Source organism: Haemorhous mexicanus, chromosome 2, assembly GCF_027477595.1.
Source record: "Haemorhous mexicanus isolate bHaeMex1 chromosome 2, bHaeMex1.pri, whole genome shotgun sequence".
Classification (NCBI taxonomy): Eukaryota; Metazoa; Chordata; class Aves; order Passeriformes; family Fringillidae; genus Haemorhous; species Haemorhous mexicanus.
In genome coordinates, this window is record NC_082342.1 from 13,975,845 (window position 1) to 13,999,183 (window position 23,339).

Here is a 23,339-nt window from a genome sequence, read left to right on the forward strand (position 1 = left end):
GGAAACAAGTAGAAAAGCACCAGTGATTAGAAAACCAAAATTGTGACCAAGAAATGAGCAATCAAATATAGACTGAAGCACACTGGAATAAAGGCTTTACTTAAGAAGAAAAAAAACAAGAAGAATAACAACAAGTAACAAGAAGAGCAAATTTAAGACCAGAAAAGGACTTAATGGGAGGACAGGAATTAGCATATCTTCAAATAAATAATATGAAATTAAACAAATGAAGATTTTGGGAATAACTCTTTTTTTTTTATTTTAAATGTACAGAATTGAGCTAGAACTTGTATTTGGAGCTGACCTGCAAGCCATATTTTTTTATTCTGTCATTGCTTGCACTTTGCCCTTCTAGTTGGCAATACACCCTATTATGCCTTAAGCTTTATGAAAATTAAAAGATCTACAGTAACTATTATGATCAAATTTTGTTCAATGGAAATTCTTCTGTACATCTTGTTTTATTTATATCAATTTATATTTTTTGTGAGACACTTGCAACACTGTTTCAGAATCTAAATTTGTTATAAGAATCATCTTGTGTTTTTAGAATTCTCCAGCCCTTCTTTTTCTGACATTTTATGTGGCCCCTCAGCCAACTCCTCTCTGCTCCAGGTCACTTGAAAAGTATGGATTAAAAATGTATGTTTGGCAGCCAGGTTTTCCAAAGTTACTCAGACCTTGAATGATTTGCACTTCATGCATAATTTCATTTTAAAACTCTCTCTTTAACCAAGAGCCACCAACATCTTTCCTGCAACCACCAAGGGTTACCTCCTTAGAGTTCCCTAGGAAAATACAACTGCAAGCATTGCCCAAGGCCTTCAAGATCTGCTGTCACAAATTTAGCTGTGTTGCTCCATCTATTCACTTGACTCACCATCTTTAAACATTTATGTACAGCTCCTCTGCTGCTTCCTTCAGACTCCAAACAGCCCATGAAGCTGCTCTTGATGGTGAGAGCCTCATTGCCTCTGTTTTAGCCCCATCGTGCAGGAGGTTAACACCTCTCTGCTGTCAGGTTAGCAGTGCTTTTGGAGCCAAACAGTGTAGCTGATCAAACCCTTCCCTTTCAAAGAAGGATTTAAATGTGTCTGCTGAAGCTTGGTGGGTTTATTTTTAACAGAAGAAGAAGGAGAACATGAAAGACAGGGTAAGGCTTTCTCCTGCAGAGAGGTAACTGGACAAGATTGCATTTTGAAAGAGAAGAACAGCTGATAGAAACATTCACAGTAGAGATCATGCGGAGGCATCTTAATCTTGTCTCCTCCTCCATGCTTATTTTTTGGGATTTTCTTCAGTTTAAGGATGTGCTTTAGCTACTTTTTCCATAAATTCAAATGTTTATCTTCACTCCTTTATCATCCCTAAAGTGAAATGGGTTCTCAAAACATCAAATGCTCCAGAAACTCCACTGGAGAATTACTCGTTAATTTGCCAGTAAAAGGCTTAGAAATGTTGGAATAGATGGCAAAATTGATGGGGGGGGGTGTGGATGGGAGATGGAAGGACAGGAGACAGAATAGTAAAATGGAAAGGAAGAGAGAGCTCTGATCTTGTATAGATGCAAAAACAAGGGTGACTTCAGCAAAACAGATGAAACAAGGGTTACAATTCCCACTTGCTTCCACTGCAGATCTCTTGACTGAGTGCTGAAACTGGGGCTAATATCCAAATGCTACCAAAGAGAACACATTATGAGACAATTTAAAACATTTCAGTACTACTTCTGACTCTTATCTCCTCGATGGTGTCATTAGTTTCCAAGTTTCAGCTCCTGCACTCAGCAGTGATATTATTTACAACAGCTGCTTCTGCTATTGACTGATGAAATTAAAATTCACTTAAAAGCATTACAAAGAACAGACTTTCAGATTGTTCAGTGGGGATTGGCATTACCTTGAGAAACGGTATTGATTTGCCATATTTATTTATGGGACTTCTTCCATGAGAAATTTTTATGGATATTTGAAGCAGGTGAGAAAAAAACGCACAGCTATGATTCACTTCAGACTTCAACTCCTCTGACTTTTTTTTCTTTTTTTTTTTTTGTCTGCTTCTGAGTGGCAAAACCTGCAACTCTATTAAGAATTTTGAGCCTCAAATTTACACAGACAAAGCTTATTCTACAAATAATTGAGTGTAGGAAAAGGTCTATTTCTCAGCCTCCCTGAATATACATGGAGTTGGAATTCATATCCTTTCCTGTTGCTTTTACCTGTCTCTACTTTGTGCCAGAAGAGACCTTCCTTCTACATTTTTCTACCTCTTCCTCATCTGGCATGTAGAGTAGCAAATGGAGCTAAATGAGCTCACAGGACAAACTCACTACTATGTCATTAATGTTTAAACTCCTATTAACTTTCAAGGTAGAAAGTTCAGCATGAAATTACTCAAAATAGACTGTCAAAAATTTCATTTGCAAAATCTGTTTTTTCATAATTCTGGCATAGTGTTTTTTCTATAATTACATAAACAAATAAATATATTTTAAAGGCTTCTTAGATGTTAGTATAAAGGTTGTTTTAATTGCATAGTGGCACAGAAAACTATATATACATGTTTATAAATAGTAACCATTTGCAGTGGAGACAGTACGTGCAACGCAGACAGTATTACCATGATGTTAAATAGGACCTTTGAGTTCAGTCTCATTATCTTAACAATTTCAGAGAGAACAAGAATATTGATGAGACAAGATAAGTCTTCTGGTCCCTTACAGCTGAAATAGTGAAGATATTTCATCACTAAAATACTGTCTCACTGTATCTCATTCCATGAAAAATACTATTGTGTAACAGTTAAAATTAAACATATGATAAAGTTTACTCTTGAAGCTAAGCTGACCTCATTCATTGAAGTCATGGCTCTAAACATTCCTAAACAAAACAGCTTAAGACTTTTCTTCTCCACTCTGCTGAGACCCCACCTGCAGGGCTGCATCCAGCTCTGGGCTCCCAGCACAGCAAGGACAGGGACCTGCTGGAGCCAGGCCAGAGGAGGCACCAAGGTGATCAGAGGGATGGAGCAGCTCTGCTGGGAGGAAAGGCTGAGAGAACTGGGATTGCTCAGGCTGGAAAAAAGAAGGCTTTGGGGCACCCTAATTGTGTCCTTCAGGTACCTGAAGGGAGCCGACAAGAAAAATGGAGAGAACATTTTTATAAGGGCCTGGAGTCACAGGACAAGGGGGAATGGCTTCAAACCGAGAGCAGGTTTAGATTGGATATTAGGAAGAAACTCTTCCCTGTGAGGGTGATGAGGCACTGGGATAGCTTTCCGAGAGAAGTTGTGTCTGCCCCATCCCTGGAAGTGTTCAAGACCAGATTGGATGGAGACCAGAGCAACCTGGTGTAGTGGAAGGTATCCCTGCCCATGGCAGGGGGTTTGTAATGAGATGATCTTTAAGGTCCCTTTTAACTGAAAGCATTCTACCATAACTCATCACATTTCTATCAAACAATGGACAGATGAGATAAATACCATAAAAATCAAGGCATGTATTTCAAGAATGTGAAACATGTCTTCTCAGGAAGAATGTAATAGCAGTACTATATTTTTATCAAATCTGCTATTAGACATCAATGCAAGGATTGAAAGATGCCCACGAATGAGTAACAGCTTAGCAACTTTTATACACTGAAGTCCTTAGAAGTATGGATCTACCAAGACTGCTTTCAGGAAATATACAATTGGTATCATTTAGTGCTATAATAGGGCATTTGGAGTTACATAGTTTCATAAAAAATTTATAGATTAGTTTTAAAAAATATTTTGAAATGTCAATCCTTTATGTTATCAGATTGTTTCATCTATCTAAACCTTTCCCTTTGTAAATCAAGCTTTGCCAAGACAACAAACAATTCTGTTGAAGGCAATTTGGATTTGATTTATTGCTTACCTTGTCTGTCTATTATATCTTCTTCACATTTCTTCCTATGTTGTCATGAACGAAATGGACTGAGTTTCTCAGAGCAATATTTGGTCAGTTCTAAAAACTTGAAGAGTCTATATAACGTATCAGCTTTATTTTTGCACATCATCAGGAGTGGTGTTGATCCTTTAAGTAGCAAAAAAGAGGTGCACTGAAAATGCAACTTAAAATGTCCATGAAATTCAATCAGCTTATAGATCTGAATGTTCTTTCTTCTTCTTTTCTGGTTTAAGAAACAGCACCTAAGCTTGTAAAATGCTGTAAATAGCTGATGTATAAAAGACAGCTTTGAAATAAGGACAGACTGAGAACAAATGAACTGCAAAATTTTATTTAGAAAAGATGACTTTTTCTGTGTTATTGAAAAATACATATATTTGTATATGTTATCTCAAGATACTAGAAGAATTTCAAAGGCTGTTCATGCGAAAGATTTAAATGCATCTTATTTCATTGCAGGCTTTGAAATGTGACCATGTCTTTTAGTATCACCACTTGGAATAAACACAATATACACAGCAGCTTCTCAATAAGCAGATAGATATTTTGGAAGTATATTAAGTGAATTCATTGTGAAGAGATATTGTTCTATTTATCTTGATAGGAGGATAAAATTCACACGCCCTAAACTAAGGCAAAATGTGCCAGAAGAATGTTGATCACATCGCTGAATTTTCTGCTTCAAACAACAAAATGCAGTCAGTAGAAAGGAAAAAAGAATAAAAAATTGTCCAATAGTGCATGAATAGTGAGGCAAAAAAAAAACCTCTCCAGCAATGTCCTGTATTTGTAGTCATAACACTTCAAGCTATGTAAAATGTTACTTCTCCTTTCCTTTACTGAGCACAGCATTACTCAGTGGCTGGACAAACAGAGGTTAAGTGAAAGACAGCCTGTGTTTGAATAAGTGTCTGTTCTGTAATTGCTGTGCCTTGCACTGCTTTAGAAGTACTGAGTGATCACACTGATAAAGACTGTAGTTATTTAGAGACCAAGGTGAGCATTGAAGACCCAGAATCAGGGAGATTAAATGGACTCATTTTGTGTTTGTAAAATGTATAAAGATGTATGCAGGTACATGCACACATAGGTTCATTGTTTCTTGTCATAATATTAGCAGATTTCCATATATCCACATCATGCAGCAATATTGATCCAAACACTGTGTTGGCTGCAAATTTGTGCTTTGGCTCCAAATTGGTCTCAGTTATTTTAAGATGGCAAAATATCCAATGACTTAATTCTTGTCTTTTGGATTTCTATTTGGTTACCTGTGGAAAAATAATCAATGCAAAATGTTCTTCATTTTTAAAAACATGGAAAGAGGGGTATGTGGTGTTCAGTATTTTTCCAAAATGTAATTAGTACGAAATTGGACTAAATAACACTATTTTAAAGTACAGGTTTAGCTTTTTTGATTGGGGTTTATTTTTGTTTGCCCAAGGAATGCCACAACCTAGATTGTTTGAGGAGCTTTAGCTACAGTGAGCCTCGCTTCAGTAGTAGTTGCACGTTGTGTCTACTTAACCTAACAGGAGAACTGGTGATATGCTGACCTGTCAGCTACAAAGTATTACTATTTAACACCAAGGAGTAAGGGGTCGAATAAACAAGCAAAAATAATTTAGCCGTACTATCTTAGGTTACAATATAAGATGTAACCAAAAGTATGTATTCCATAACCATTTCCATAAGCTTTAAAAACAAGGTGAGCAGTGATCTTTATCTTGTCCATGACACATCCTTGATGACTCCAGGGGATAATTTCTGTTAGGTGGCCAACACTGCATGGCTCATGAAGTTACATCATCCCACTGTGGCATGCTCCGCCCAGGGGGAGCAACCAAGCATTCCTACCTGGATAAAGTCTGAAGTTTGGAGCACCACAAGTAGCCTTATCCACTGGATTGCCAGAGGACAAGAGCTAATAATCACCACTGGACCTTCAGAGGAGGACCAGACTCTTCTACAGGATCACTGTTCCAACAGAACTACATCTATCATTTCAACAGGAGTGCAGCCACCATTTACTCATACTGCTACCACCACCTTGCCTAACAGGGTGCCAGGATGTGTCCTGACTGCTAGTTTAAGCCAGTGTTTTCTGCCTTTATTTTAATCTTCCTATTAAATTATAGCTCTGACTTGGAATTTCTCACTGATTTGCTTTCAAACTAGTACACATACAAAGATGTAATAGCCAGAAAAGAAGCAGCAGAAGGAAATTGGTTGCAAAGTTCTGCCTGGTTTCTGCAGTGGGAATCTAGAGATCCTCTTAAGATGAGTAGAATTTCTTAAATTTATTTTTTCTAAGAATAGATATTTTTGCCGTTTTCTTAGAGGCATTGAAGAGGTTTTGGTGCAGTTTGTTTGTTGTTTGTTTTTTGGAGTGAAAAAGAACAATTTTTCATGTGGATAATTTTCACAGTATTACTACCTTAAAAAGTCTCATTGGGAAACTGAGTTGCTGAAATTACCCATTAAAAGGTCCGGTTGAATAAAATTAGGGTACATTTTTGGTTATTTGAATTACCTGTTTCTTGACACAATTATGTAGCTACTGAAATGCTTACTAGGACAGAGAGAAAGTGACACCATGGGGAAAGATATTCAAGATGTTCAATGTGGCTGGAAAATGTAGCTGAGTGTCATATTTTCAAATGGAGCTCAATTATTTCTAGAGTGGAAAACTCTTTTCCTCAACTAAGAGACAATAGAAAGGTGGCTGAGGTAGGCCCTAGGGATGTGAGGAATTGGCAGCATGCCAATTTAACTGCGCAAATACCTGTCACAGCTCCATAAAGCTTTCTACCCCTCTTTAAGAAAGAAGGCCAGCCAAATGATCTCTGCCCTTCTGCCTTCACTAACCTTGTCAAGATACAAAAACCTTCTATAAATAACAACATTAAAGAGCAACTTTCAGTTTCACCATGGTGCACTTGAAGAAAATGTTTAAAATATTGAGAAGACAGATGAATTGGAAAAATTGTTTCTTTTTTTTTATACTAAGATCTAGAACCCTTCCTGCTGGACTAGGCAAGACAAGTTCCCTTCTGCATGCCACCAAATGATGGCTAAATTTAGTGCAGGTACAAGAGTTGGGTCACCTGCCTCAATGCAAAAGAAATCTCAGTGCCTTGCAGATCCCATCTGTTTTGAAAGAAAAAGGTGTTTTCATAGCAATGGTTTAGCAGCACATTTGAAATATATAAGGTGCAAGACAGTGTGAAGAGTTGAATGGGAGAATGGTTGACTTTCTGTAGCTGCTGCACTGTTTAATCCTCTAAATCAAGTTATAAACAACTCTGGTGGGGGGAAGTGATATAAATTCTGAAAATATAATCAATCAAATATGATAACATATGGTGGCAGGTAATTTCAACTGGAACAACCTAAGATCCGTAAAAATTTTTTCTAATGAGTGCAATGAGTACTTAATTCTTTTGTCACAAATGCAAGAAAAATTGTATGTTAGTCTGTTAACCTTCCTTTCCCTATAAGATATCTGATCTTATTAGTAGATTTTTTGTCAAATATTACTTAGACCTTGACGTTTTTTTCTGTTGAATATGAACACAACTCTGCCCATCTCCTGCTTATAGTTCCACTACTGTTTTCACTCAATCTTTTACCAAACTCAGAACCATGGAGGACTCATACTGCAGAAAATCATTAACCTGTGAACGGTTTCTGGAAGTCCCTCACCTGTCCTCTGTGTGTATGTGTGAGCTCTGTAGATAAAAATGTCATAATGAGGATTAGTACCTGCCTTCTAAGACCAGGTCATCTCAAATAAGGACTTACTTGCAAAACATCTTGCAAGAATTGTAAAGACATTTCTTCCATAGACAATTAAGAAAAGTTGAGCTGGGCCTCCATCTGTTTGTTCTGTCATCTCATATTTATCACTGGAGGCACACACTTAGACAAAAATTTCCTTCTCAAATGAGGAATTGGGTTGAGTGAGACTTTAAAAATCATTGTCTCTAAAACCATATTTAAATTTATGAAAAATATCTACTAAAAGAAACTCAGAAATAAGCTCAACAGCACTCTCATGAAACATTCTTGTAATTGATGAACATCATGGGTCTTGATGAACAGTATGAACTCAGTTATACCCCTTCATAAATTACAACTATGATTTCTTCTTCTGTGAATTACATGGACAAGTGAAATTTCATTTCTCACAATGTGAAATTGAGACCAGTTCCTCTGCACAGTTTCCATCTTGACTTACTCAGTGGGCTTAAATGACACAGAAGGTGTCAGAGTCCTTGACAGATGAGTCTTTCAGCTCAGTTTCACTCAGAAAAAGAATTTGCATCCTCTAGAATTAGATTTATGTACTTAGGCATTATTTGAAATCAGACAAAAAATATTTTGCAGAGACAACTAAGAGGTTTCAAAGGATAAATTAGTAATAGCCGTAGAATTTACATCTTCCAAACGCCTACAACACACACAACACCTCTAAACAAAAACAATTGCATCAATAGAATGTCAGTAGCATAAGGCCTGAGCAATGAACTGTTAAATCAGTGTCTCTAATCTTAGACAAATTACAGTGCTTGTGCACTGTTTATCAAGACGGCACCAGACTACTTAATCAGGCAAATCTAGGGTTTGGGTTTGATTTTTTTGTTTTTTAATAGAAAACTTTCTGTTTCCAACAGAACAGATAAATTGAAGGAAAATTTGTACATAAATGTACATTTTCCAATGTATTTTTTTGTTTATGGTACTAATTTTCTCATTGAAATGTCACCTGCTACATCTTGTGTTTCACCGCTAAATGATCTGAAACAGATTTCTATAAAATGATAAAATAATACTTGCATGGCAAGGAAAGAGTTCTTTGGGTTTTGATTTGGTTTCATTTTGGGACTTTTTTGTAAATTGTGTACAAGAGGGATGGAAAAAAGTGAAATTAGTAAATAATGTGGCTATAAAATTTTATACAAGTGGGACACTAACTCTCTTTGAATAGAGAGTTAGGTACAATGTTGGTATTAAGCCTTTACAGAATTGTCAAGCAAATATTGCTTCCCCAACTTCAAATTTGCTCAAAACTAAAGTTATTATCTTTCTAGTTTCCTTTGCAAGCAAAGATAAAACTGTTTAAGAACCATAGTGCTATTGTTAGCTATCACAGCCACTTCTAATAATGAAAATATTACAGTAAGATATACTTGTTCATTTTCTCAAAATTTGACATAAAAAAACCCCTTAATATTTAATATTAAACTGATTCACAAAACCAACCAGCTTGTATCATCTGATATCTGGGATTTTGGGTTGATTTAAATGTATGTGTCTCTTCTAAAGTCAACAGAGTTGAATTTCAATAGCTATTCATCTGATGCATTATTTCTAAATCACAAATTCTAGACTTAAAGCTTAAGGAAGGCCAAAAGGTTTTCTAAGGATGTTCTTCTATCCCATTTAACTAAGCATATAAGGAGTCTTCATGTACTTAAAGCTTAGCTCGTAATCAAGTCTTGATAGAAATGAAGTTACAAAGTAAAGATATTGCTATTTGGTTCATATTAACTGGAACCAGAACCAAAAATATTTTCAAATTTATAGCTTTTTAAACCTAAGTGTAAATGATTGGGTGCCAGAAATGAATACAGAACTAAGAGTTTTGCTGTACACTTGCCTTTTTATAGTCAATAATGAGAAAATAAAACATTCTGTATGACAGATAGAAAGAAAGCTAGTTGAGATTAAAATGCTTATTATAGAAGAGCAGAAAAACAACTGTTTTCATAGGACAAATGCCTATATGTCACTGACAGGTGAGGCACAAGAGTGAAGGACCGAAGTTGAAGGTGATGCAGCTCATGGTGATCCCAGGGCTCGATACCCACATCACATCTTGACTAGCAGTGAATCTTGTACAGATGGCCCAGGTTTTCAGAACCATGCTGAGATGGAAGAGACTCACATGGATCACCAGTCCAACTCAACCAGCCCTGCACAACACACCAAGAGTCACATCGTGTGCCTGAGAGCATTGTCCAAACACTCCTTGAACTCTGTCAGGACTGGGGCTGTGACCTCTCCCTGGTGAGCCCACTCCATTGGCCATCCACACTCTGGGTGAAGAATCTTTTCCTAATATCCAACCTAAACCTCCCCTGACACAGGTCCAGCCATTCCTTTGAGTCTTGTCACTGGTGACCAGGGAGCAGAGATACGTGTCTGCCCCTCCACTCCCCCTGAAGAGGAAGCTGCAAACAGCAATGAGGTCATCTCTCAGCTTCCTCTTCTCCAGGCTGAACAGCCAAAGTGACCTCAGCTGGTCTTCATAGAGTTTCCCCTCCACACCCTTCACCATCTTTATTGTTCTACTTTGGAGGCTCTAAATTAGTTTAATATCTTTCTTATATTGTGGTGACTGAAACTGCATATGATATTCAGGGTGAGGCCAAATCAGTGCAGACAACTGCCTGAGGAAGATCTTTGCTTTCCTGCAACTTAAGTAGGGCTTTCTGACATGTCCCTTCTGTGTTTGATGAAGTCAGGCATCCCTCCAACCTTAGCTCCCCCAGGAAGGAAGTTGTTTACAGCCCATCCATGATGCTCCTGAAGGGATGCTGTGAGATTTCTAGTACACACACAAAATTAATTTGTGCCCAAAAGGAAACCTCCAACATTAAATCACTGGTGCTGGCAAACAATGTCTCTTGTAAGGGACTTACAGAGCCCCCCAGTGTTCACATTGTTAGTCCTTCCATAAAAAGTGAAGGGTTTTTCTACATACACCTGAAAAAGGCTTGCTAGAATGGTAAGAGGAAACACTGGGCTGCAGCAGACTCATGGTCAGGACACTCACCAAAATACAAGACATCCAAATTCTAGTCCTTCCCAATTACATCGATTTAATTACATCAAGATAATTTTGCTCAGAGTACAGGGCTGTTTTGATTTGGTTAAAACATGACACCTGCCAAGAAAGCAAAAAATTCAAAATTCAAAATTTCTGTGCCAGAAGTAGGTTGGAAAATTGCTGTCTTTATGTCCTACTGGATAAGGTCCTTGGGTAATTATCATGTTTAATGATACCATGTTTATATCCATGTGTGCCATGGAGTCAGTGGTCAGAGACAGGGACAACACGCACACACTCCAGAGGTCCTTGTGACAAACAGTGTGTTTTATTGTTCAGAGCTTACTTTTATAGGGAGTCCAAAACTCCCAGGTCTAGACAGCTCATTGGTCTGATCCACACCCAGCCCAGCTCCTGATTAGTGAGACACCTGCAGTCCAGGATGGAATGTGATAAGTGCAGGTCCCTGTCTATCAACCCAGGAACTCCAATGCCACAGGTGGTGGGGTGATTTCTTTCTTTCCAAAGATTGTTGCAAAAATGTATGCATTTTGTTTCATCACAGTAAGAATTTCCTAAACTAAGATTTTTTTTTTTTGCTTTCATGTGAGAAGAAATCAGAACAAAAACTCCTAATGATGGTGGAGTGCCTTTACCAGCAGGGGTAGATATGCTTGCACTTCCTTGCTTTGCAACCAGAAACAGGTAAGATAAAAGCTCAGTCTCCCTTTATTTCGGGAAGACTTCATTAAAAATTTGCAAATTGATATGCCCTGATCAGTAGGATATAATGGGCAGTACAGACCCTACTGTGTGTACCAGGAATGTTCAACATTTGCCTATTGGACCAAGCCTCTGGGGAGCAGTGACCCATTTCTTTCTAATTCCTGCATCCCTGTGTGGCTTGAAAATGTATTGCATTCTTTGCTACTCATATGAGGAGACTTTTGACCTGGACAGAAGCAAAAGGTAATCGGATGCTGAGGTTTACACAGATGCCTACAGGTGTACACAGTTACTGAGAAGCCTCAGTCAATCTTCCCTTTGGAAAAATTTTTCTGTGCTCACTTATGCCTTTCTTAGCTTTCTCAGACAGTGTTTAGAGCATTTTTACACTAAAAGATGCTTTTCTTTTCTTGTTTGGAATAGTGAATATAAACAAATATTTTGATTGCCATCAACACGAATGATTTCTGAGGAAAAAATAAAGAGCCAACATTCTTTTCATTATCAAGATGCACTTGAAATTAAATTTTAACAACTAAAAATACACAGAGAGATGCATATTCATTTTGTTCTTCACTACTCAGGTGTTATTAGGATTAGCTAGGCATCAATTTCAACAGTGAGCAAAGACTGCCATCTTCTGACTTCCACAATACAGCTGCACAACTGGATGTACATGTTAGTTTGCCCTGTTACTGTTTATCACAGTGCTCCTAACTGGGAAAACACCTTGGCCACATCTTGATCCTGTTGTCTGAAATACTGTGGCATAAGAAGGGTCTTCTCAGTACACTGTTCCACCTCTGAAAGAGAAACATTTACTTGTGACACATAAAACTTGTTCGCTTCTTGGTTTTCTTGAAGAGCTCTTTCTTACATAAATTTGTCATCTCATCCACACTTCCAAAGTGTTTTCTACTGCCATCAGTTAATTGATCAGCTGATCATGTTCTTGGTAACTTTCATACCTAGTGGCTAATGCTGTGACAACACAGAGCAAATGTACATCTACCTCCCATTAGAGGTCAATAGTATCCCAGCAATTAATGCTAGTACTTTAAGAATTCCCACCCAAAGATTTGGCTATCTGGCCTGCGAACCTAAAAGTAAATATCAGGCAGTTAATCAGATGCCTCAAGCTGTTCACTAAATTTTAAGTGATATTACAGGAGATTTGCAGCACATGGAACAGATGTATCTATAAATATTGTGACCAATTTCCATGCCCTTGTTACTCAAAAAACAGGCTGAGGTTAATGCACAGTCCTCTTTTAGAAGAAGGAAAGCATAGCTGGCAGTTTACAACTATTGTTTTCCATAGATTTGATTCAGACTTGAGCCCCTGGCATGATGCTGACAGAAAGTACAGACAGATCACAAGCTCAAGGTGTGGGAGCCCTGACTCTGAAGCCTGTTCCACCCGGATACCACACAAGGAAGTGCAGCCTCTCTTGGTGGATATACCACTGCCACAGAAGACCAGCTGGCACATGCTCAGCAGGAAATCCTGTTCTTCTCTGCTGAAGGCACTGCTAATCCAGCAGGCTTCCCTAACAAGAAGGAGATCTCTTGGCTACCAAAACTCATCTGAAATTTAGGTCACTTTCTATCTGACCTACAGCACTTGCATTCTCTGGGTGTATCCTGCCATACAGTGTAACTAACACTGCAGATTCAGAATATATCATACAGCCAGATCAATTCCTATACTTCATGGTTTGATCAGTAGTCTGGAAGAGTAAAAGAGTGGAATATTAATTGATCTGAGTGAAGAAAACAGACACCTGTACTTGTATTTGCTCTATTACTTCCATCCTTATTTTAAGGAAGTTCTTTCCTCACATTATCTTTCATGACTCTCAGAGTGGTTTTATCTCTTTTAAATAATCATTTCAGCTCTTTCCTGAGGGGGAAACCTACTACTTAGAAATATTTTATGTCATATTATACAAGATCACCTTTTCTGTTAATTCATTTCAGTGTATAAAACTACTAACCCAAAGTTTATTTAAATATAGAAGTGACTGGATCTGAATGTTTCTGTGTGTTTATGGAAGAATAAGTAAATATCCTTCATCCAAAAAGCTCAATCATCCAAAAAATTTCACACTGCTTTACCACTCTAAGTAGAATCTTCATCTCTTCTTTTCCCAGCTTTTTGATGTCATTTGTTCAACCATCAGTTATCTATTTGGTCCCTTAAGACAATAGCTGGGTCTTTGAGACCTTACTTGTGGTCTCAGGTTCTGTATTGCGCTGACAAGAGCTGGACATATTAAAACACAAACTGAAATACAGGAAACTGGGATTAAAGAATTTTTTTTTTTTTATCTCACTATCTGAATGTACATTGGTTTTGCATTTTCTTAGGAAATATATGCAACTAATTGTAGTAACAAGTTCTTCTATCTGTGTAAATTCTTTTCTTTCTATTCAGCAGTCAAGCTAAAAACAAATAGACAAAACCCTCCCTGAGTTGGAGCAAGCCAAGTGACACTTCCTTAAATCCTATAAAAGCAATAAGGATGATTTCCACAAGCCAGCTAAAGAAAGAGACCTTCATCCTGCTGGTGAGTACAAAAACCAAAAGAGAAGAAAGATGTTCATCTGGACATTGTAGTGTAGCCTGTACTGGTTCACACTTCACTGTCCCATTTTTCTTTTAATCTTATATTAAAAAATATAAAAAAATCCAACAAGTCTTTGAATTTTCTGAATATGGCATTGATTTTAGAGAAAAATATTCAGAACAAAAATTATCATGAAAGAGGAAGGTAAGAGTCCTGATATCATTTTAGACAATGATTAATGATTTACACAAGGTAAAACAGTGTCAGCAGTACGTGCAGAATAGAGTATGTAGGTTCAGATTCAAGTGGCACCAGATAGAAAATTACTTTGTTTCCAATTTCTGAGTGTAGGAGGAAGATAGAAGTGTGAAATAAACTGTTTGTTCTGACCAAATGAGAGATGGATCAGTACCCATTTTAGCCTTTCTAAACCAAAGCTCTTCATCTAATAAACTTCATTTCAACAGAACTTAATAGACAGCCTTGACCTAATTTCATGAACATAATTTCACATCACAACCATGCTACTTCAGTACAACAATAGAATTAAAAAACTTTTATAAAAATTATGCAGTTTTTAAAAAATTATAACTTTTATTCTTTTTTCTGGTCAAATTATCCATTATGATCTCTGCTGCGGTCTCTTCATCACTGAACAAGTATATTTGCTTGCTTGACTTCCATTTCTGTCTTAGAAAACAGAGACAAGGATGACCATTCATAGTCCTTCTGAGCATTAGACCAAAACCAGACACTAAATAAAGGAAAATTCAAATTTCTTCTCATCCAAGATTTCTGGTAACAAAAATAAAACCTTCTCCTTTTTCTCCTTTCACATATCCTGCACAAAATATGCACTTGTGTTAAAAGAATTATGCAGAAATTCTTGGATAATTTCACTCTCCAAGAGTGAATTAAACAAGCTGTAGCATCATATCCTTAATCTATGGATCTGTGTTTAAGTGTTTCAAAGTCCAGGAGATGTTTTAACAGCTGTAAATATTTCATAAGTTGGTTTCCTTCTTAAAGCATTACTTTATTACATCAAGGAATATATTTATGATAATCACCACAGATAAAACCTTGAACTATAAGGATGATCACGATGAAATAAGAAACAGAAACCCTGCATTACCTACCCAGAAAAGAACCAGGTCCTAAGTTCCCACATTACACATGTTTATGTGAGTATCAGAACATGACACTATTCAAATATATTCACGTATTCTGACTTCACTTCAGATGTTCACTTGCATACTAACAGAAATATTATGAAAGGAAAAAACAAACAAAGTGATCCTGAATTGCCTAAAGATATTAGTCTGCAGCAACAGGAAGCACATTCAAAATCTTTAAAATTGAAACTGTACAATTTCCCAGTGCTTGCATGATGGTGTGGGGAATCTTGCCACTCCTTTCCCCATGTTGAATGCTAATGCTCTGAAGAAAATAAGTATTAATGATTATTAAGATAGGAACAAGCAGCTGAAAAGAACCTAAGTCACCTTACAGTTCGTATAACATCCTGGACATAGTCCTTGTTTTTCATAACCTTTAGAATCACATCTAGCTGTGCTGAAAAATATATTCTGGAAGATTAAAAAAAAAAAAAAATAAAGGATGGGTGTTTTCTGTAGTTACATATTTACCATACTTTTCATTGTCTTTCAAATTGTGTCACAGTCATACCCACAATTTTTCTAGCTAGTATCCTGAATTGATTAGCTATGTTATACCAATGAGAAAAAAGGTTCTGGGAATGAAAAAAAAAATTAGTTAGGCAAATATAATCAGAGAGTTTGTTTTTGCAGTGTGACCATGTCAATGGATTGAATTTTTTTCTTGTGTTTTTTTTCTTTTTCCTTTTTCTAAATGTATCTTTAAAGGTTAACAATAAGACTGGAAATTTTACTAAGTAATTTGGACCCTTTTCAATGCTCCGAACTTTGGTGATTTCAGTGAATTAATTGCCAAATATCTTAGAGTGAGATGAATTAGATACAACTTTGCCTTCAAATACCTAATGGGTGCTAATAAGGAAAACTGTTGCAAAAAGTGTTGCTAAATGTTTCAAATGCAAAACTGTTGCAAAATTTGCAAAATGTTGCAAATGATTGCATTAATAACTTTGGGCACATCCTTCTATATAAAGCAGATGAGGATCCATGAGGTTATGCTCTTTATGCTCTTCTAGGGCTACAATAGCTTTTTCATAATCCCACTTGACTAGATATTTGGCAACATTTCAATCAGTTTTTCTTATTTAAATTTTAATTATATGGAATTTTGCAAAAAGTAAAGTGCAAGTAAAAACACCCCCAAAACACAGACGTTATATGAAACCCAGAGAAATGTCTGGATTTTTTGTCTTCAGGTGACTTACTAACCTTCAAGATTAGTACTGGAAATTTCCCTACCAATAAATAGGCTTTTTTCAATTTCATCCTTTTTCCCTCATATTTGACCAGCATAATTGCAAGGGCTTTTGGTACAATAGGTTTAGGCAATTATTTTCCCATTATTGTAAGGGCTATCTGAAAATGAGCATAATTTTTGTTATTTCCTGCATCTCTTCTTTAAGAATGTTCCAAAAGGAGGAAATTGGCACACACTAAAATATGCAAGTCCTCTAATTTTGAGACATTTCCATCTTGTCTTGGATTGAAAAGCGTGTCAATAACAAAGGAGAGACATTGTAGCTGTAAAGATCATAACTTCAAAAATAAATCATGCGGATCACTCCCTGTTGGAAACAATGTCTTTCTATAAATCCTTTTATATAATTTAGAATGTATGTGAAGGAATACAAAACGTGTGTGAAGAAGAAAGAATCTTTCTCAAATTCAGCTTCTTTTGCATGGAGTGTTATGTACCCAGTTTCACCATAACTATAATTGAATTTAACTGAATTGAAATGGCATTTTCCTGAGTAGAGTCACCTAATCTGAGGAGTCCTTTTCATCTCATATGCCGGGTCTGAACGCAACGCTTGTGGAGTTTTCTTTTATGAAAAGCTTAATGTACGTTCACTAATGTAGGTTTTAATGTGGCCTAATTATTAATCAAATATATTTCAGCAGCAGGAGGGCCAACATTCAAATAATGATTAATTGAAAACTTAATTAAATACTTCAAGACATCACATGAAAGTGTTCTGATAAAGTTTCAGGTCATGCAGTTTGCATCTGAATCTGAGTAATGAAAATGAAGGATTTGATCCAGAAGCCTTTGTAGTCAGTGACTGAAATTACCCGAAAGCTGTTGAAGAAAATCTGTCTGAATATTTGCAATTAAGTTTTCAGGGAGAGCTTTGCATAATGTAGAATATAAAACAAAGAGTTTGCTTCACCTGACTATTCCAAATTGCTGAGCTTCTCTGTTTCTTGTGCTGTAGAACAGCACTTTACAAAACTTTATCCAAGAATCCCTGAAAAAAAATATTTTTTGCACTCTAATTGGAACAGAGGCTAAAAGATGTAAAGATTTTTGGTTTTAAGTAAATTAAATTTTATGGCTTACATACTTTATTCTGCATGGTTAGTCACAGCATACTGATGGGCAGCAACTCACACACCATCTAAAAACTTCCAGATTGTAAAACCAGTCTGATCCATTTACAACAGAAAACATTTGTTTAATTATTTTCAATTTATGTCACATTTTTCCCAACCCACAGTGGTTCATATCATGTATGATATAACTCCAGTTTAGCACTGTTCCTAGCTATTCCAGATGAAGGATCTTGCTGATGGTTTGTTTTAAAATCAGTTATGGAGGGTTGAATTAATATTGAAAGTCATGTATGTAATTATGCTGATGTGTGACCTTCCTACACAAAATCTTCAGGACAAAATTCATTTAATTCATAGAAAATAAATCCGGGGCAGAGAAGACAAAAAGGGGAGAAAGGGTAAGAACACTTTACCAAAAGGCTTGTCAACATGTAAAACAAATAAATAAATTAGACTGCAGATGTATTTTTCATGAAGATAAGCTGGGATGGGGGATAGAGGTGGAAATATGTGCGGGTGCTTGCAGACACATACCTGAACACATGGTCATATATGTACAGAACAAGGGGTCAAATACTCAAGCTGCACCAGGAGGGTTCAAGTTAGACAACAGGAAGAATTTCTTCATGGAAAGGGTAATTCCTCAATTTAGTGTTCTCACTGAGACCACCCCAAACCACGCACCTCTCCCCCACTCCCCCGTCCTCCCATCCCTCCCCTGCAGCTGGATGGAGAGGAGAACTGGAGGCACAAAAGGTAAAGGATGATGGGATGAGATAATATCAGTTTCCTGGAAAGAGCAATTGAATAAGGCAATGAAACAATACTGAAACAGAAAAAATACTGACAGAGTGTACCAGAAAAAGGTGAATTATTTCAATGTGATTGCTCCCCCTGACAACAGAAAACCCCTGACAATACCTGACCACTCCCTCTGCTTGAAGGGTCCTGGAAGGCAGCCTTTCCCTGCACCCCTCACCCAGCAATGGTATGAGGTGGTGGAGAAAAACCTTTGGGTCACAGCCAGGCCCCCTCCCAGCTACTGCAAGAATTAACCCTGTCCTGGCTGGAACAGGACAATAGCCCAGCTCACGTCTCTTTTCCAAAGTAGGGCTGTGGCCCATTTATTATATCATCTTTTTTGGCATGAATTGATCAGCTCTGGCAGTACAAAACCATTCACAACACAGGGTTTGAAGAACATACTTTACCAGACTGTTGGAGCTGTGTACATTCTGTGCTACAGTGGGCTTCAAGTGCCTTGTAAATGTTCTGTAAATGTGGGATATATCTCCCTGCTGCCCGTTATTAAGGCAAATTTTGTAAACATCTATGGATTTTAGTTTTCCAGCTCCAAAAAGTAGTTCATTAAATTGTTTGATTGATTTCCCACTTCTGCCTGGTTCTTGTGCCTGTATGCCTTTATGTCTTTCTTTGAAGTATAGAAAGGAAATTACATTATTAAATAAGGAAAAGAGGAATACTGTAGCTTGATTTCCACTGCCAGCAGCAGCATATTATATGGCTACATACATCTAAGCCTCATTTATGAAAATAGAGAAATCTATACTTGCTACAGAGAAAAGCTTCTCAACTATATAACATGTCATTCAAGAGAGATAACTCACATACTATCAAGAAAAGTGAAAATGAAAGAGTTTCATAAATAGATTTTTGATCCAAGGCTTATAAGGAGATATCACAGTATCTTTCAGTCATGTACAAGGGTGTCTTGACAGCTGAGACAATGCAGCCTACCTTGCTTCTCATATCTTTAGCTATACTGAAGCTCTAATTTAACCTTCTCTGTTTCATTGAAAACAAAACCAAGCACAGCACCAATCTAAGAAAAAAAAACAAAATCAAAAAACCCCAAACTCACACACTTGGAGACTGTGTATGATTATCAGCTCTATTTGTTGAAACAATTCCGATTTTTGCACTCCTTGTTACTGTTTTTTCAGGAGTCTTCACCAACATATAGATTTATTTCTATTACTAGCCTCATAATGGCGCATTTATCTCTCTGAAATTCATGTCTCCACTGTTTGCCCTAATCATAATTTGTATCCTTACAAGCACAGACTATGTACAGACGTTCAGCTATAAAGCCAATAAAAAAGGAAGCCTCATGCTAGATTGGACTCTGCCTGGAGAGACTTCCATTCCAACAATCCCAATGCTCTTTAAAAACACACTTTTAGAGAACCAGAGTGAAACCATCTTGATAAGCATCCAACCTCTCCCTTGTGGAGCTGTTCTTAGTCATTTCCTCTCTGAAGCACCATGTTACTCAGATCTCTGCAGCAGAGATCTAATAGGCTGTACCTATGGTTTTCTCCTCTTCTTAGCTGGAATAAATTAAGAATTTAAAACACAGAAATGATTGTTATGATGGATTAGGAAATTATAATTTGTTATCAGGTTTCATCCAGATTTTGTATTGTCTTCTTTTGTGTCCTTTACAATAAATCCATGAAAAGTGTGGAAAACCAGTGTGTAAAATGATCCATTTGTGTCTACTCCCAAGCATAGGTTCTGAGTGCCCAAACAGTCTCCTGTGTAGAGCAGGCCATACTCTTGTGTTTGCTTCCTACTAAACCGGAGCAGAGAGTACATATGGCCCTTAGATGCTCCCCTCTGTGGCTCAGTAAATTGTCCTGAGCACTCGGCTCTGTAGTTGTGGCTCTGGCTGGCAGCAGTAGGAGCAGTCGCACTGGACTGGCATCCACACAGGCAGCCCTGCAACCACCACCTCCTGATACCTGTTCTGTTTCTATGTACCCACCTGAGGCTGCGGCTAGGTGAAGCACGTAGGACTCTCAAACATCAAGTAATTCTGATCACTGATTTTCCTGATTCCCCAGAGATCTTTAGGAAACATTTGCTTCACATTCACCTGTCAAGTCCATCATCTCACAGAAATTTTGCTCTGAAAGTTTTCCCATGTCCTCTGGTCTGTCATGGAGTGTGTTGATGCATGTAAGTGCACAAAACAAACATGGAATTTTTCTCAAGAAATATTCCCCTATCTCAGTGACACATTTGTACATGGTACTCAATGCAGGGTAAAGGCAGTAATCTTTAGTTGGTTTTTTTTGGTTTTTTTTTTTTTTTATTTATTTATTTTCCTTCTTTTCACAGTAAACTACTTTTTGGCTTGTAAAGTTTTAATTTCATGAAGTTCTGGGATGATATGCAAAAGGCAGGAAACACTGCATAGGTAACAGGAATGGCAAACATGAAGGAAGTCTACGTTTCTACTCTTGCTTTACTTATGCCTTTTATTAACCCTCTCACTAACATCCACCTGATCTTGTACCTCTTGTGGCCTACAGATCGTTCTTGCACTTGATCCCTTTTAGAAAATACTTTCTCTTTCCTGTAAATGCCTTTTGAAGTACCTAATTCAGTATCTTAATCACTAAAATCCAGTCACTTTACTAGATTAATTCATTCCATCTTCTCCAAACTGAGTCAATCCAAACTGATTCCAGAAAAAGTCAAAAAGGAGCTGCACCCATGTTCCAACTTTTCCATTTAAAGTTTTCTAACCACTTTACATGTGCCTTGTTTACTTTGCCATTAGATATCTAGACACTGTCATAAACTTCATTTTCTTTGAGTTATTTCTTTATCTCACTCACTGCTGTAGTTCTAATGTACATGTCCTTAGGCTAAACACCTTGCTGCTACAAATAGCTGCCTTCCAAACAAACAATTTTCAAACTTCTTGTTTTCCCTTTCTGAGCACTGTGCAATCTCACAGCACTTACTTGCTTCTTTATTTTCTCTCCCACTCTCTTTCACTACTGTCAGTCTTTTACTGTCAGCTTTGACCTGAAACCTGTGGCTGTCGGGACAGAGAAATTGAAATTCATTCGCCTGCACAGAGAGGTAGAGCAGAAGGAGGATCACAAGGATGTTTATTCACTAAGACCAGTATTCCCAGTTCAAGCAGGTTATTAAGTTTTATATTTAATTGAGCTCTTATTTTTAACATCTTCAGTACTTTCTCTTTTACCTCTCTAGTTTTATCTTAGTCCTTTATCAAGCAAGGTCAAGAGCTTTCACTATGTGTTTTATTGGAATCCAATTAAAAACTATTATAATAAATTTTAGAGTTTTCAAAGCAGTGCTGCCACTGAATTTTGGTGTAATTCACAGAATGATAACCTCCTGTATATAAGGTTTCAACTGGTTTTTGATTTTTTTTTCATAAATTAAATAGTTCATCTTCAAAACCTGGAACATGTTTGTTTCCTCGTGGCTTCAGCTCTCCAGGGTAAAGAGCAAAATGGAAATCTTTCCAGTGAATGTAGCTGATAAAGAATTCTCTTTCTAATTTTTAACAGAGAAAACAGGCCACTCTTAAAGGGAAGTTTAAATTTACCACTCCCTCTAAAGTGATGTGTAAGTAGTAGGAGTCATTCTCATTTGTGGACAACAGCTTGACCCTACAATCAAGGAAGTTCCCATCAACTTTTAAATTCAGATCAGAGTGATTTTTCTGAGCTCTGAAATATTAGTGCTTATTTCTGTGTTGATTTTTCTCTGATGGAAGGCGTGCATTCTTGCTGTGTAGCCACTATTGAAGCAAAACTAAAGCAAGAAACCCAAAGAAACAAAATACAGTGGTTGATGTTAAGATAATGAAGTTTTATTGCATCCAGCTCTGGGGTCTCAGCACAGGAAGGACATTGACCTGTTGGAATGAGACTGGAAAAAGCCAAAAGGTTGAGGGGGCTGAAGCACCTCTCCAACAAAGACCAGCTGAGCGATATGGAACTGTTCAGCCTGCAAAAGAGAAGACTTTGGGGTCAACTAATTGGGGTGAGAAAAGCAAGCCCATCTAGGTCAACCTGAACCGACCTGTCTTTGCCCTTCTTTTAGATATGGAAGTACATTCCAATTTAATTGCCGGTAGCAAAAATTCAAAGAAACTCTTAATTCTTGATTTGGAAAAAAAAAAGGGGTTTTATTTTATCCAAAGTAGTTTGCCCCAAATTTTACCTCAATTCCTTACAAGCTGCCATATTCTGTTTTAAAAAGTACACATTTTTGAAGTGCTTAGCTGTTTATCTTAAATTGATTTCCTTGTAGTGGACAAAACATTAAAGATCACTGTACTGAAGTGGTTTATTTATCTTCTAGATTTGTTCCCTGTTACATATAACTTTCTACTTCCTTTTAATTTTTAAATTTCCTTTAAAAAACACACATAATGTTTGTGGATTTTTTCCCTCCAGTGAAACAACCTAGTTTATTCATCTATATGTGCCTTAATTAGTTTTTAAAGGGAACTAATCTATAATTTCCCTCAGAATAATTTGAAATTCTTTCATGTGAGCGTTAACCAGTTTTCCTCACTGAATATGCCACACACATAACAGCAAAAATGCAAACAACTTTCACCTCTGACTCATATTTACTCATGTCCCTTATTAGTGTTTTTAATGCAAAAAGGTTTAAACAGCACATTATCAGAGTAATTAAACATTAAATTTGATTAATAAATTCTTTTTTAAAAAAAAACATAATTTCTACAGTATTAAAAAGAAAAATATATGGATAAGGGTTACAGTAACTTGTTTGTTTATATAATGGATTTGCCACAATAGAATGAGTTGTTTTGCAGTGAATTATGACTGGACAATCACTGTGTCATGCTGGGGAAATGATCACCAGTGGAGCTTATGCCAAGATATTCCTGGCAGCCCTTAATATTAAAGCTGTAGTAAAGAAAATATATCATGTGCATTTAA